This window comes from Sturnira hondurensis, unplaced genomic scaffold, assembly GCF_014824575.4.
Source record: "Sturnira hondurensis isolate 20B ecotype Veracruz unplaced genomic scaffold, ASM1482457v3 Scaffold0015056, whole genome shotgun sequence".
In the NCBI taxonomy this organism is placed as follows: domain Eukaryota; kingdom Metazoa; phylum Chordata; class Mammalia; order Chiroptera; family Phyllostomidae; genus Sturnira; species Sturnira hondurensis.
In genome coordinates this window covers 1,883,299-1,897,910 of record NW_028087687.1, presented here as the reverse complement: position 1 = coordinate 1,897,910, position 14,612 = coordinate 1,883,299, and the positions used below count along the sequence as shown (strand labels likewise).

General features: G+C 47.6%; 1 long non-coding RNA gene across 1 annotated transcript; it reads right to left on the bottom strand.

Moving 5' to 3' along the window:
* Nucleotides 1-294: 294 nt before the first annotated feature.
* On the bottom strand, nucleotides 295-13,494 carry LOC118999622 (uncharacterized). Its single transcript, XR_005069152.1, has 2 exons — nucleotides 13,293-13,494; nucleotides 295-2,336 (listed from the first exon to the last, which is right to left on the bottom strand). It is a non-coding gene; the product is annotated as an uncharacterized LOC118999622 (long non-coding RNA).
* Nucleotides 13,495-14,612: the final 1,118 nt, after the last annotated feature.

The window sequence follows — 14,612 nt, the reverse complement described above, 5'->3', positions numbered from 1 at the left end:
TTAAAATGTATTTAGTCATCAGTGATGTAAAATATTTCTTCCAAGTGTTTTCATCCTTTACATTTACTCCTCTATTTCTAATCTATTCATGTTCTTTGGCCATTCTTAAAAATTAGGATCCAGAAGACAGTGTTTTCTCTGCATTCATGACTGCTTCTCTTACAAACATTACAAATGGGTATAGTTACATATGAAAGACATTTAACTCTTTTTTTGCTATATTTTGCAATATGTACTTGCAGTTTGTGGTTAGCCTTTTAATGATTTTTAAGCAGAATAATTTAGATTTTTTTAATAGAGTCAAATATACTGCGAGTTCTTCCTCTGGTGCAAACTTAGTCTTAAAACAGCAGCTTTTAATTATTCTGTCTGTTACCCAGGAAATCTACCCTTACCTTATTCCCAGAGATCCGTCTGCTGCTCCTTCATCTAAAACTCCCCTGGGGCAGGTGACAGAAAGCTATTTTCCTGCAATAAGCGACCATCGGGAGTTTTTATAGCCATAACCACATGTAGATTTTGCCCTCATGAATTTGTAATTGTCAGCAAACAGTCGTCTGAATTTAGGATTTTTTCTGGTGCCGTTCAGGCCCCAGTATTTTCAGACAGACCTTGGGTTGTGTGGCTGATGGTCTATTTCAGCAGCAACGTGCAGAGCTGTCTCCTGTTCTAAATTTCTTCCTATCCATCTTCTGATGCCAGTTACTGAAATAATAGTCTCACCTACGCCAAGCAAAGTGCTCTGAAGCCTCTGGTGAAAAGATGAGGAAAGGGAGGCACAAAAATGCTTAAGTAGTGGGCTAAAATGGACACATGGAGTAGGGGGTGATATTCAAAATGTTTACTGACCGGCATGATGTTGGCAGCAAACCCTTAAAATGTGACCAATCGGAACAGACAAGAGCATGAATTCTAACCAATCAAAACAGGAAGCCACTGTGAACAACCCCCAATGGTCCCACTAACAGCACGTTTTTAGCAACATGGAAAATACTGATACATTGCATTTAAAAAGCAAAACGATAACACCAGCACAGCTTTGTGCAATCGAGCGAACCACAAACATAAAATAGAGGAGGAGGAAACGCACTGGGATCTTGGCCATCCCACCTGTGCGTGGAGGTAAAATTACAAATACAGTTTTTTCTCCTTTTCCAATTTTAAGAAGAAATTATTACTTTTATAATGTCAGCATGTTATAGTTTTGGTAAAAGGCAGTTATTAAGCTTGAAAGAGGCAGCTTGTCTAAAGGTGGGTGGCTTTTACGACGCAGTTGTGGCGGGACCCCCGATCAGGGGAGCCCCTGAAACATCCTTGCAGCAGGGGTCCCGTCACCACCAGGCGTGGGCAGGGCGACGCCAACAGGAGTCCACGGAGATGCCCGAGAAGGTTCAACAGGAGGCACTGTCCCCGGTTTCTAATGAAGAGGAAGCACAGCAGCCAGTGGGCCTCTCCGGATACTGGAGACAGCCCGCACTTCGTCTGAGTGTCCCCTAGCAGCCGCCCACCTCCAGGGGCCCTTCTCAACACCAGCATTAAAAGCCGTCAACAAGCTAGGGCCAGGCACTGGCCTGGGGACCAGCTGGTGCTGGGATCACACTACACACGCTGATCTTGCCGCGTCACTTCTCCTTTCTGAGCACAGCACTGTCCCAACCAGGACTTCACGCTGTGAGCCCTCCTCGGGGACTTGCGGCCCGCAGGTGCTGCAGCGGGCTGACGTCTCCTTCTGACGGTTGGCATTGTCACGCCCTTTGCGGTTCTCCACGCGGTGGGACTCTTCTTCTAGGACTGGCAGCTGCATCTGCCTTCAGGAGGCAGGCCTGACCCTCCTGCCTCCGAGCAGCCGGCGCCCCTGGCTCAAGGCGGTCCTGCGGCAGGATGGACCCAGTCCTCATCACTGCAGGGCAGAACAGGGGACCGAGGTGCAAGCAACGTGGGCACAGGCCCCGTCCCCCTTCCACTCTGATAACACTTGGGCTCCAGAGCCCCACCTTTTGAATATACCTCGCAGTGCTGTCTCATCACCAGGCTTCATGACAATGAAGTCTGATAACCGGAAGCCCTCCTGTTCTGTTGGGCAACAGGCTTCTGCTCCACCCACGCCTTCAGCAAAGTGGTCCAGGCCCAACCCGGGGCGTAGTGATGTGGTGAAAGGAGAAGGCAGAGGGAAGCTGTGGGTACACGGGGACCCCGGTGCTGTGTGAGACGCTTGGGGTGAACCACCAGCTGGAGAAAAGTTATGGGAAGGCAGCTGCACGGCCACAGCCGGGCCTGGAACAGATGTCTGTCAAGAGGAGACGCCGTTCTCCCTTCCTCAAGATTGTGAGAAATCTCTGGAAGGGAAATAGATGTCCTGCTAATATATAAGGTGTGATTTCAAGATATGATGATGGTGGTGGCAGTGATGCTGTTATTAAAGGAATGGCCGAGTTGGGATGCTTGGCGCAGATACATCGAAAACCTAGGGGAAGGTTTAGGAACATTATCTTTGGAGTCAGACATTGCTCTCCATGTGGCTCTGCCACCTACAGGTTAAGTGACCGAAATCAAACCTCCTTCCTTAAATCTCCACAATCTATAGATGGTTGTACTAATAGTGCTGGTCCCGCAGGGTAAGGGTAAAGAGGACCCCTGTATCCAGCTGCTGAGCGTGGTGAATGGAAGGTTCAGTCAGTGCCAGGGTCGCGGCTAAGAAGTGGCATCATCACCACCATCACCCTGATCTCTGAAATAGTTTGAATTCTTAAACACACACACACACACGCACGCACGCACGCACGCTCTCACGCACGCGCGCGCGCGCCGTGGGTGCACCACAGAAGAAAACTCCAGGGCAGGGGTGCCCACATATCTTCTTCTAATCTCCAAATGACACACAGAGAGAAAGAAATGCTGCAGATCAGGGATGGAGGAGGCCAAATGGGACATCTCTCCAGGGCACTGGGCTCTGAGCTCAGGATATTCCTAAAACCTTAAAGCAGGGGAAATTACCAAAAAAGGAGAGAAATACCACTTGAGGGAAGAAGAAAAATCCTGGGGGCAAGGGTTGATGGGCCACAGCCCCAGTAGGAGGCCTGGGGAGGCGTTAATAGAGGTTAGAGAAGACCGAGGCAGATCATGAGAAGCGCCTGTTTTAGGCTGAGAGGGCAACTCAATCCATCAAATTTTACCCTTTGCCTTTTGACAGCCTCTCTGGGAAGTGTGAGGTGGGCAGGGGGTAATGCCAGTCGATTTCAGCTTTTCACACTTCCTTCAAAATAATTTCATTTACAGATGACATACAATATTATATTAGTTTCAGATGGACAACATTACACTGAGTCAAAGATAAGAAATAAATAGAAATTAAAAAGCTATCTGGGAGGTTTTAGGCAATGTTGGGAAATCCTCATGTATCTGTTCTCAGCCATCTAAAGAAATGCTCGCTTCTTACAAATCCCCTCTCATTTGGTTCTGGAAAACTCTCTGATTAGCTTGATTTAAAAAAAAAGATAGAGTGGGCATTTAATTGGGAATGGAAACACACACACCAGCTCTTTTCAGTCTCTGTGTATATGTTTACACATGTGTACGTGCAAATGTGTGTGTTCTCAAAAAGAAACACTAGAGAGAGAAATCAGATATTAATAAAAGTAATTTACTAGGGAGTGAGGGGATGGGAAGAAGAGACAGGACGGAAGTAGGCATTATAAAAATAAAATATAATTTAAGAGCACCAGCTAAGGAATCAGGCTTGGGTTCAAATTCCAATTTTTCAGCTAACTACCAGCTGACCTTAGAAAAGTGACTTAATCTCTGTCAGCTTCTTTCCCATTAATAAAATGCTTCGGGTTGTTCGGAATAGAAAGCAAGTTAGCACCTGGTAAAACCACTAGCCCCATGCCTGGGGCGTGGTAACTATAATTAGCATTTTCTCGGTTCAGACCGCAAGAATGGGGACTATGGGAACCTCATTAAACTCTTAAGCTTTGTAACTAGCCCTTTGTATATTTCTTGCTCCCTATTTGTTTTTCCTGAATGTTTAGGAAGAAAATCCTTAAGAGAATAAGAGTTTATGTTTTGGCAGATGGAATGAAATGTTCTTACCCTGTAGCCCTTTTGGTGTGGGGTGGAGGAGTGATAAGCACATGGGAACAGGTTTAGAGAGGAAATGGAAACAGGCATTTAAAAAAACAAACAAACAAAAGTAAACCAAGTAAATTTAAGATCTAATTGTCTTTGCTAAGTGATTCATGAACCCGGCAGCATCCCATCCATCAACTAGAACAGTGCTCTGAAAGGAGAGGATGTACACCACAGAAAGTTTTTATAAAATGCATGTGGAAGAGAGTTGTTAGCAGAAGAAAAGTGGGTTATTTTTAGACAGGGACATTTTCTTTTGGGGGGGAGGGAATCTAAGGACTTGAACCTACAGATTGCCTCTTTTTATGGGAGATGGAGAGGGCCTACGTGAGGGGTTATCTTAGTGGTGCTTGACCAGAAAATTCCAGATTGGTTGATTAAGATTATATTTCTGGGAAAGGTTAAGCTGCAATGAAATCAGGCATTAAATCAGGTTTGATATCATGGGCTTTAGCATGAGTGACACCATTCTGGGCCTGTGGTTTTCTTTTTAATACAAGATAAATCCCTCAGGGCTTATTGCAAAGAAGAAAAGGTGAGCGCAGGACCTGGCCCTAGAAAATGGGAGCCTAACAGAGGATCAGAGGGTAATTTCCCCATATCTCCCATGGATTTCTTCCTTCTTCCTCCTTTGTGATCAGCATGGAAAAGCAGAGACACAGTATGGCTATGCAACATTCTCGGCAGGGCTTACAAATCCTAGAGTCGTCTTCTTTGTTCCAATCAGGAAACAACCTCCACTCCCTCTCTCCCTCCATCAATGCTTCATTGTTCACGGAGCCGAGGAAGTCCTTGGTACTGCGCATATAATCCAGACCAGACCTTTAGCATCTAATGCTTCTTTTTAAAAGGAACCAAAGCCTCTTTTCTTCCTGACATTTCAAAGCTCAATGGAACCCAACGGCTTCCAAGCATTCTGCCACTTGGCTACCTGTGTGGCCCTGGGCAACTTTCTAAAACCTCCAAGTTGAATGTGGGTCTGTCCCCAAGGAAAGCAGCGGAGCCAGCACTGTCCGGCCCAGTCTTTCCCCCAACGTCACATACGTGGTTTTCGCAAGTACAACAGTTGGTTTTAACATGTGTCTCCCCAGAGTGGGCTCCGTTGAGAAGCTTTTCCTCTTCCATCGTGCTCTGACGTCTCCTGCCTTCAGACGGTCCACAGCTGAGCTGAGCCACAGCCTTCTCAAAGTCCTCGGCTTCTCCTGGTGCTGCTGAGAGAGGGTGCCTCCGGGTCAGTGGCGTCGCTGTGGGGGGCCGTTGGCCAGCAATGGCGAAAAAGAAATGAATACAATGCAATGAAAATGGCACCACTATTGCCAACACAGTCACTACCCTTGGACATTGATTTTAACGCCAGACCTCATCAGCTGCCACCATGGATCCAATATCACAGTTTCTTTGACTCTGCGTAGTTCACTGTCTTTGGTGGTGGTGACCTAGAACCTGTGTGGTCTCTTTGGCAATTGAGGGCAAGGGGGCAAGGATTTCTGCTTTTTTCACTTCTGTACTATACAGGCATCAGTTAACCATCAGAAGATATGGCATAGTTACCCAGGGTTCGTATCACCTGGTTAACTCTTGAGATGCTGGTGCCAGAAGAATGCTCTGATTGACAACGGGGGATTCCTCACTATTACGATGGGGGATTTAGATCCTGGCAGCAAGGGGGAAAATGTCCACTAATGAGCTGCAGAGATATAGTGTTGTGAAGTGAGTTTTTCAACCAAGCCCTTTGCTCTGCCCTCCTGTTGAGGTTAAGGGCTGCCCGAGTGTGGCTATGCCTCAGTGCCCGAACAGGTGCATTTGCTCCCTTCCGGTGCCTGGAGTCCTGCCATCCATCGCTCAGCTCCAATGTCTTGTTGTTTTAACATTGGGCCTCCATCCCCAAGGCCATCTCCTGGCTGCAGCTCTTGGAGTCAAGTTTCCTTTCATGAAGCTGCTTGTTGCCAGCTGAGCAATCATAGATCTTGGGACTGGATAGAAAAGACATTTTTCTTTCTTTCTTTCTTGCCTCTTCTCTCTGTGGGTCTTCTCTCTAATCCCTGGGTATGGAAAGAGTGATCCATGGAAGCGAGGAGACCCAGAGTTGGTAACTGTGGACGTAGGCAAGGAATCTGACTTTGTGAGCCTTATCTGGAAAATCAGAGGTGTGCTGACTGTAAAGATTTCTTCAGCTGCTGAATCCTTGTGATTATGGTTCTAGCTTGAGTGTCTTTATTTTTCTCGATTCTACTTCCTGGATCCCCAACTTTCTTGGTTCTCCCACCCCTAGTTCTGGTCTGCATTATTTCTATGCCTTTTGTTCACTCACCAGTTATGGAGACCCAATAAAAATGGGAATTTTCCATTCTTTACTCAACCCGGAGTCCTCCCACTCAGTATCATACATAGATTGCCCCAAATCACTCAGCCTGAGGGTTCTGACTTTTCAGGGGTCACGAGAGACAGCAGAGGGGCTGAGCTCTCAGCCTGTGATCCCCACCCTAGCGTGCGGGGTCAAATATCGTTGTCATTTTTTTTGCTAAAAACCCAGATGATCCCGGTTACATTTTTGACACGGACAGCGACATCAGAATCAAATCTTTGCTCCTTGGTTTTACCCGAAGGAGGTGGAAAAAGTCCTACAAAGCAATGTTTTGTTTATTTTAATTCCAGAGGCTCCTCTTGCAGGTTTTTCCACTCTGCCTTCCCTTATTGTTTTTTTCCCCCGGGTTTCACTAAAAATAATGGCTGTTTATGAAACAGCCAACATTTACTAACAAATGTTGCTGTGTGCCAGGCCCTGTGCTGGGTGCTGGGTCTACATTATCTCATGTAACTTCAATAAATACAGGAGGTAAGCACCAGTGGTCTCTTTCTGTAGATAAGGAGGCTGAGGCATGGAGACCCCGAGGGACCTTTTTCTCTAAAGCCCTGCCTTTCAGCCCCCATAGTCACCAAGCAGGCCCTCTGGTGGGGCCTGTTCACTCTCCCCACGGTCCCCTCAGCATCCCAGTCTCCAGGGATAAAGGAATCTCTGTTGCCTTTCTGATTTTCTTCTTCCCCAAAGGCCCCGAGTGCCCTGAAGTTACCAAGCTTTAATCCCTTGCTGAGGATTCCACAGGATTTCTGTAGAACCAAAAGCTTTTTGTCCCTATAATTTTCTGCTCTCACAGAGGCCACCATGCTGGCCCCTCTGACCACACACATACACTGGACTCCAAAAACCAAAAAAAAAAAATATGGCTCTACCAGCACCTCTGTGTCTGCTCTGCATCGCAAGAGCAGGAGTCTGACCTAGAAGGGATTTGCAGAGGCCTTTAGTTCCTCTCTCTGTCTTCTGCGGATCCCCCTGCCTGACTCCAGTGCCCAAGTACAGGTACGTGCTCAGCCTCTCTCAAGCTGCTCAGAACAATTTCTATTCCAATTCAACCCCAATTTCCCCTGGTCTGCCCTATCAAAACAAGGGATAGTTAATTATTATCTTCAAAATATTAATTTTCTTTCTTCTTTTCTCTTCTGTTTCCAAAACCAATCATTAAGCAAGTGCGCTGGGGAATTTTCATTTCAAGTACTCACACACTGGTCTGGTGGGAGGGGAGATACATGTGCTTTTCCGTTTTTGCTTTCTCCCTACCGGCTGCAGGGCCCTTGTACCTGGAGAAGTGAGTGCAATGCTTGCTGAAGGAAATCAAAGAGAAGAGAGTTAGTATTCAGCTTCTTACATTCAAAATAGGGTTGCCCAGCATGGCCATGACTAGATGCTAGGCTTTGGGTGAGAGAAAATATTTTTCTCAGTAACTTTAGCTCCCGGTTGGTCTGCATCATAGAGTTTCTCTGACAGGACAGAGACAGTAACTCTGCTTACGATTTAGGCTTAGATTAGAGCCAGGAAACTATGAGGCCAAGGAAGTAAATGAGTTCACTGCTTCGTCTCGTCCCAGGGCATTGTGGGAAGAAGAGGCCGTGGAGGCGGAGTTAGGAGGGGAAGTGGTGAGATACAAGCTCTGCTCTCCCTTTGAGAGGCATGTCCAACAAGCTGGGAGACCAAGAGAAGACAGGTCTCTTCCCTGCTCCCTATTTGTTTAGGACTGTGAGGAGAACTCTTGTAGCAGTTTCTGCTCTGGGCAATCCTGCGCAGTATGGAAGATAGGCTGCATGGTAGGCAGAGAGAGAGGGTTCGTTTAACAGTCCCAAGCCCCCCTCTATTGCCATTGAAGAGCCAGTAAGCCAGCCCCGATATCTGCTGCACCAGGAGGGCAGAGGGAGGCTGGGGCAGAGCTCTGAAGGCCAGACAATTTCTGAAGGATCTGAGGGGAGGTAAGGAGCCAGGGTACAAGTGATAGGAAGCCTAGACCAAGAGCTACATCAATTGCAGATGTCAGTGGTGGGGCCAGCTGAACCCTAAGAGACAAGGACCCATGTAAAGGCCTGCATAAAACCAATGTGCCTTCTACCCCACAATGGCGCCTAGGACAAAGGCTCATTTAGCCCTATAGGGAGAATGGGAGAGAAGCCAGCAGAAATAGAAGACCCTGAGCAGGATCCAAAATGGATCCTGATTTAAATAAAGGCTGAAGCTGGCTTGGGCATTCAGTTATATTTCTCTTTTTCTCCTAGTAAGTAACAATAGATGACTACACAAAGAAAATATTTTCTCCGTACTTCCAAGTTGTATAGTGAGTATATGAGGTCTGTTCAGGAAAAGTCCAGCTATTGTTAATATAACGAGAACAGTTTGCATGACATCAATGTAACCTGGCAGCCAAGAAGAGTGGACTGGAATGCACATGTGTGAACAATGATGACTTCACTGTACTAGTCGGGGGGGGGGCAGTAGACACCATTGAGTGAGCATGTGTACTGTGTGGTTGTCACATTCAAAATGACTGCGTGAGTAGAACAATGAATCTGCATCAAATTTTGCATTAGGTTGAACATTCTTTCACAGAAACTATTTTGATGATTCAGAAGGCTGCAGATATGGGCAACTGGTGACTGGCAGCTTCATCACATTCATGTATCACGTCTCATGCAGAGTGTTTTGGCAAAACACCAAACCACCCAGGTGACTCAGCCCCACTACAGCCCGTATTGGTGCCCTGTGACTTCTGGCTTTTCCCCAAACTAAAGAATGTCTATCTTTTTCATAGTACATGGCTGGATACCTTCTGGACAGACCTTGTATTTGAGCCTGCCAGCTGTATTTCAATAAAAGAAAAAAACGTCCTTTTCTATTTCAGGCCCAGTGATCTGAGGGGGTTTTGTTTGTTTGTTGTTTGCTTTTACTCTTTTAATTTTCCATTCTTGAGTCTAATTGCTGACCTCTAGATAGTTCCCGAATGTTTATGTTCCTCCGAAATTCTAAAGTGTGTTCTCCTTTTCCTCCTTCTTCTCCACATCAAAAAGAAAGCAGGAAAGCTCACTGTTGTGGGCTGACATGTGTCCTCTCCAAATTCATATGTTGAAGTCCTAGACCTCAGTACCTCAGAATACGGCTGTGTTTGGAGACAGAGTTAAAGATGTGATTAAGCCAAAGTGAGGCGTGAGGAGGAACTCGGCCCAATCCAAGTGGTGTCCTTATAAGAAGACAAAGTTTGGACACATCAAGAGACACCAGGGACACATGAGAACAGCAGAGAGGTCCTGTGAAGGCACAGAACAGAGCCACCTGCGAGCCAAGGAAAAAGCCCTTAGGAGAAAACCAAACCAGCCAGCGCCTTGATCATGAACTTCTAGCTTCAGAATTGTGAGAAACACATTTTGCTGTTTAAGCCACTCAGTCTGGGGTGCTTTGTTATGGCTGACTTAGAAAACCAATACACTCACCGTTCCTGGTGTGTGCCCAGGTGAGAGAATTGTGCAGGTGAGGGTTCCATGGTAGAGAGAGCCCTCTCCACCCCGGAGCTCATCGTGGGCACACTGTTCCAAAACATTGAATGTATTGGGATGACACTGGTTACCGTTGTATAATTTTCAGGTTGGGCACACTTTTTATGGTGGAAGGGCGTTCCACAAGGCTAATCCTCCGGTGCGAGGAGGGTGTGCCGAATGCACTGCCATTGCTCAACAGGGCGGCTGCGGTGTGACAGATCAGTGGACAGGCTGGTATTAAAGGTGAACCTGTGGTCTCTAGGGTCCCTTGCAGTTCCCACTCTTCTGAGTTTAGGCAGGAGACTGAGTGACAGAGTCACACAAACGTGCTGCTGGGCTGTGCCTGGGCACCAGAGGGTCTCTCCCCCACTGAAGCTATTGTTTTTGAAACTCTCACCTGCGGAAATGTTTATTGATTTTTGAGAGTGTGAGAGAGAAGCATCGATCTGTTTCCTCCTCTGCTGAACTACCTGGCCAGGGCTCCAGCCATTTTTCTGTGCCGGGTGCTTCATTCATACCCACGGGAACATTTGGAATTAGTAGCACGAAATGAGAGACAGTATAAAGAACTGGAATGTGACCTTGAGAGTTTATCCCAGTACAAGACGTGTAGGGAAAAACATCAGGAAGTCTGCCATTCAGCAGAGCCCTTCCAGCTGGGAGGGTGACAGAAACCCTGTGAGCTGCCATCCAAAGGCCGGTGCGCATTCTTGGTGAGCAACGCTTCCTGCCAGTGGGAGCCCGGCTCCTGCACTGAGGTCTGCAATCCGCTCACGGAAATGAGGGGAGGCCCCACAGAAATGAGGCTCTAGGAAAACACAGGTTGTAGAAAATGCCCCACGTGGAATCATAGCGTTTATTTTTCCTTTCCTTTTCTTTTTTTTTTAAGGAAATGGGCTGATCCAAGGTATCCTGGAAAAAAAAGTCACCTTGAACTCCTTAGAATCCTGCATTAGACCCAGGTTTGAGGAAAAGACATGCCTTCTGTTCTGTGTCCAAGGTACTTAATCCTTGTCCCATTACGTACATTAGTTAAGACCATTGGGACAACTCGAAATATTAGGCAGGGCTAAGAGTATTAACAGGGTTCCACCTGCGTTCACCCTATCCCTCTGTTTCCTCCAACCCAGAGATACAGGCTTGACCTCATCCACCCCTTTCTTTCTCTGTCTCACTTTATTGCAGTCATTCACAGGGCTTCTTCATTGAGGGGCGGGGGAGAGGGAGGGGGTGGGAAAGCCTTTGCCTCATACGACCAGGGCCCACAGGGGAGTTTTATTCCAAAAGAGGAGAGCTCTCTCATCCCCTCTCCACCACCATTTTGGGAGCAGAACCCCAAGAGATGAGGCCAGGTCCCTGAATTGCTCCCCCTGTTGACACGTCTGTCCTGATGCCCCTCCAGGCAGCATTTTGGGGGCATTGTTTTCAGCGCACTCACGTTGGTCCTGCTGCCTAGCACTCAGTCTCCTCTCCTAATCCTGTGGTTAGAAAAACGCCCTGGTTTGCTCTTTGTCCCAGAGCCTTGGAGCTCTGTGCAAGGGGAGGGGTAAACAAGCCTGCTCTCAAAGGTCTTTGCTATCTGAGCATTGCAACAGCAAAAGCAAATGGACTAATCTCTTGCTGTAGATATTCAGGGCCAGAGCCGAGGCGAAGAATCTTGTTTGTCATGAATAACAGAATGTTAGAACCAGGGACACCTCTGAGATCATCCAGCCCACAATGCACAAATGAGGAAACGGAGACCCAGAGATATGGAGCAATGTGTCAATGTGTCCTGTGTCACACAGGCCATAGTAATACGCTCCAATTTATCAAGCACCTACTACAACATCATGTACTGTTGGGCAAAGCATTTTCTTGTATTATGTCACCCCACAACAACCTTGCAAGGTTGTTATCTCTGATTACCAGAAAGGATACAGAAGCCTAGAGAAGCCAGATGGCTTGCCCAGGGACCCCAAGCTGAGCACAAAGCCAGGTTCCCCAACACACTCTTGGCCACCATTCACTGAAGTAAGACCCTGTTTTGGTGGCATTGTCAGAAGGCTGTATTTTCCATACCTATAACATGATCGACAGGTTACAACTGCTGTTTTGTAAGTGACCAGTATTCCAGGGAGAAAAAACCCCCACCTGGCCTCCCTGGGGCGAAAGGATTATAGCTCTCAGCTCATCTTTCCACCGGCCTGTCCAAAGAGGCTGTGAAATGTCGACGAACGAGTTGAAGGCGGATCAGCTGCCAGCCACTGTGTGGTTTACTTCCTGATTAACCATATCCCTGGCACTTGCCGGTGAGGACACGGAAAAGCGGAGAAGATGGTAGCTTTCTCATGGGGCGGTTTGAAATGGGAGGCTCCAGCAGCTCTGGGAGGTGGGGCAGAACTGGTTTTGAGCCTAACTTTGACCATTCCCTCTCACTGCTGCTTGGTATCGTTTCCTTCCTTCACGCCCCAGCAGCCCCCAGCAAAGCCCTACTCCACGCCAGAACTTTTGACCCAGTCCTCCCTCCCCCGCCCCACAATCACGAACCGCCCCCGTGTGACCTTTCTCTGGGGCCTTGTGCTGGGCCTTGAGGGCTGACTCATACGCAGATCCTACCGTGTGTTTGGGGCAAACTCTCCCCTTTGAAGTAGCACATTTGAAACGTAAAGGGTAGAAAGGTCACGTTTTTGACAATCTGTCAGGAATATATTTGGGAACCCAGGAAGAGCTTGCAGGGGGACCCAAAATCACAGTCTGATTCTGTCGCGCCCAATTTCTGGAGTTGCTGGGGGTCTGATACTCTGCTTCCTCTTCTCCCAAACTCCTTCTCCCAAGCCTCTGCCTGTGTACAGTGAGTGGAACTTATTTGCACATGTCCTCACACTGGAGTCGTGCCTAGTGTTGGACTTGGTAGCTCCCACTTGAACCCCAGGTGACCATCACATGTCTTTCCATGTACAATAAAAGATTCAACTCTGCTTAAAGCTATGGAAAAATAGCATTAAACTAGCATTTTTGAACATAACAATTTCATAACAATGTTAATTATACCCTCAGCTTAGAAAATGGAGGTAGAAGTCCCACGTTTGTTACTGATAGAGGAAATTACAGGAAATCAGAGGATGTTGGAGGCCTCTGGTCCGGAGGAGAGCCATATGGATCTGATAAATGATCCCAGTTAGGCAGACTTATCCTGCCCCATCACAGGCAACACTGGGCCTGGGGGAATTTAGGAGAGGGAAGAACAGAGGAGAACTGATCTACTATTAGGCTCTCTGACAAGAGGAAGAGAAAATTGTTTGGTTTCAAAGCCCAGTTATTTGCATACTTACCAATCAGGTGTGAAACTCTCCAATCAGGCCAGGTGCTATGTTCACCACACATGAAAGGAAACATCAGCAGAAAAGATACTTTCCTCGCTAGTAATATGCACTCAGATGTAGAAAACAGTTTTCTTTGCTTAATCTACTAGTTTGCATCTTTGTTTTCTTGGATAGCCAGGAAAACAGCCACCCTCGGTCTTACAATTAAAGGTACCTCAGGCTTTTTTGGTTCCTGTTAATCTCTTTCAGATCAGAAGGTCTCTTTTAGGTAAATACTCAATCACACTGAAGTTGACCTCCCTGCCAGAGCTCTCTCTCCCCTCTCGCTCCTCCTCCTTCAGTGTGGCGCTGTTTTCTCAGGGAGCTCAGGTGACGTAGTGGCAGGCCTCTGGAACCTCTGGGCCTCCATGCTGGGTTCTGATGCAGTGAGCTGATAGAATCTGATGCCCGAGTGTTTGGTCCTGCTGCTGATCAATGAAGTCTGTGGCCGGTGAAGCTGTCCTCAGTTTTCTTGACCCTACACAAGAAGCTGAGCTGTCTCTGGCATTTCATGGAGCATTTCATGGAGCTGGGGCTGCAGACCCTTAGAGTCTCAGTCACCACCTTCACCAGGCTCCTGCCTCCCATGTCCATGACAACCTTTGCTGTGCGTCACCCTGGTTACAGGTTCTTTCCCACTGGGCAGGTGGGGCCTGGGAGGGGGTGGGGAGGCAGCGTGTGGGGACACTTCGTCGTAAGATTGTGGAAAACGCAGAACTAGTCGCACTATTTCACGCATACTAATCCCGCCACCTCTCCGTGCACCTTGGGTGTCTCAGGAAAGCGGAGCACTGGCCACGACATTCTTGGAACGTCTCTCTCATCCTGCTCCTCAGCACCAAAACATTTTAAAAATCCATGCTCACCCATTAGTGAGGTTTTTTTTTTGACACTGGACTGGGATTTTCCCCACCGACTTCCTGTCCTTTCTCCTAGATTTTGCCTCCTCCTTTCCTGCTGGATGCAGAACCTACTGGTCAGAATGGATGCTGCCCAACCACGGTGAACCTCGCCTAACACCTGTGTGCTCTGTGTTAGGCTGGAGCAGTCAGGACAGCTGCCCAGTCATGATAGCTGGGCTGTCATGACAACTGTCAATGAGCCCAACTCAACTGGACGGGCCCTTAGCGAGGGAGCTGCCACAGCTCAGAAATCCTGCTTGTCCTTTGATAGGACTTTCAATACCATCGTCCCGTTATGGACTGAAGAGAGACTGATGGTCAAAGAAGCTGAGGGACACCTTGGACTTTCGGCTGACATCTCACACTCCCCTAAAGCATCGAATCCCAC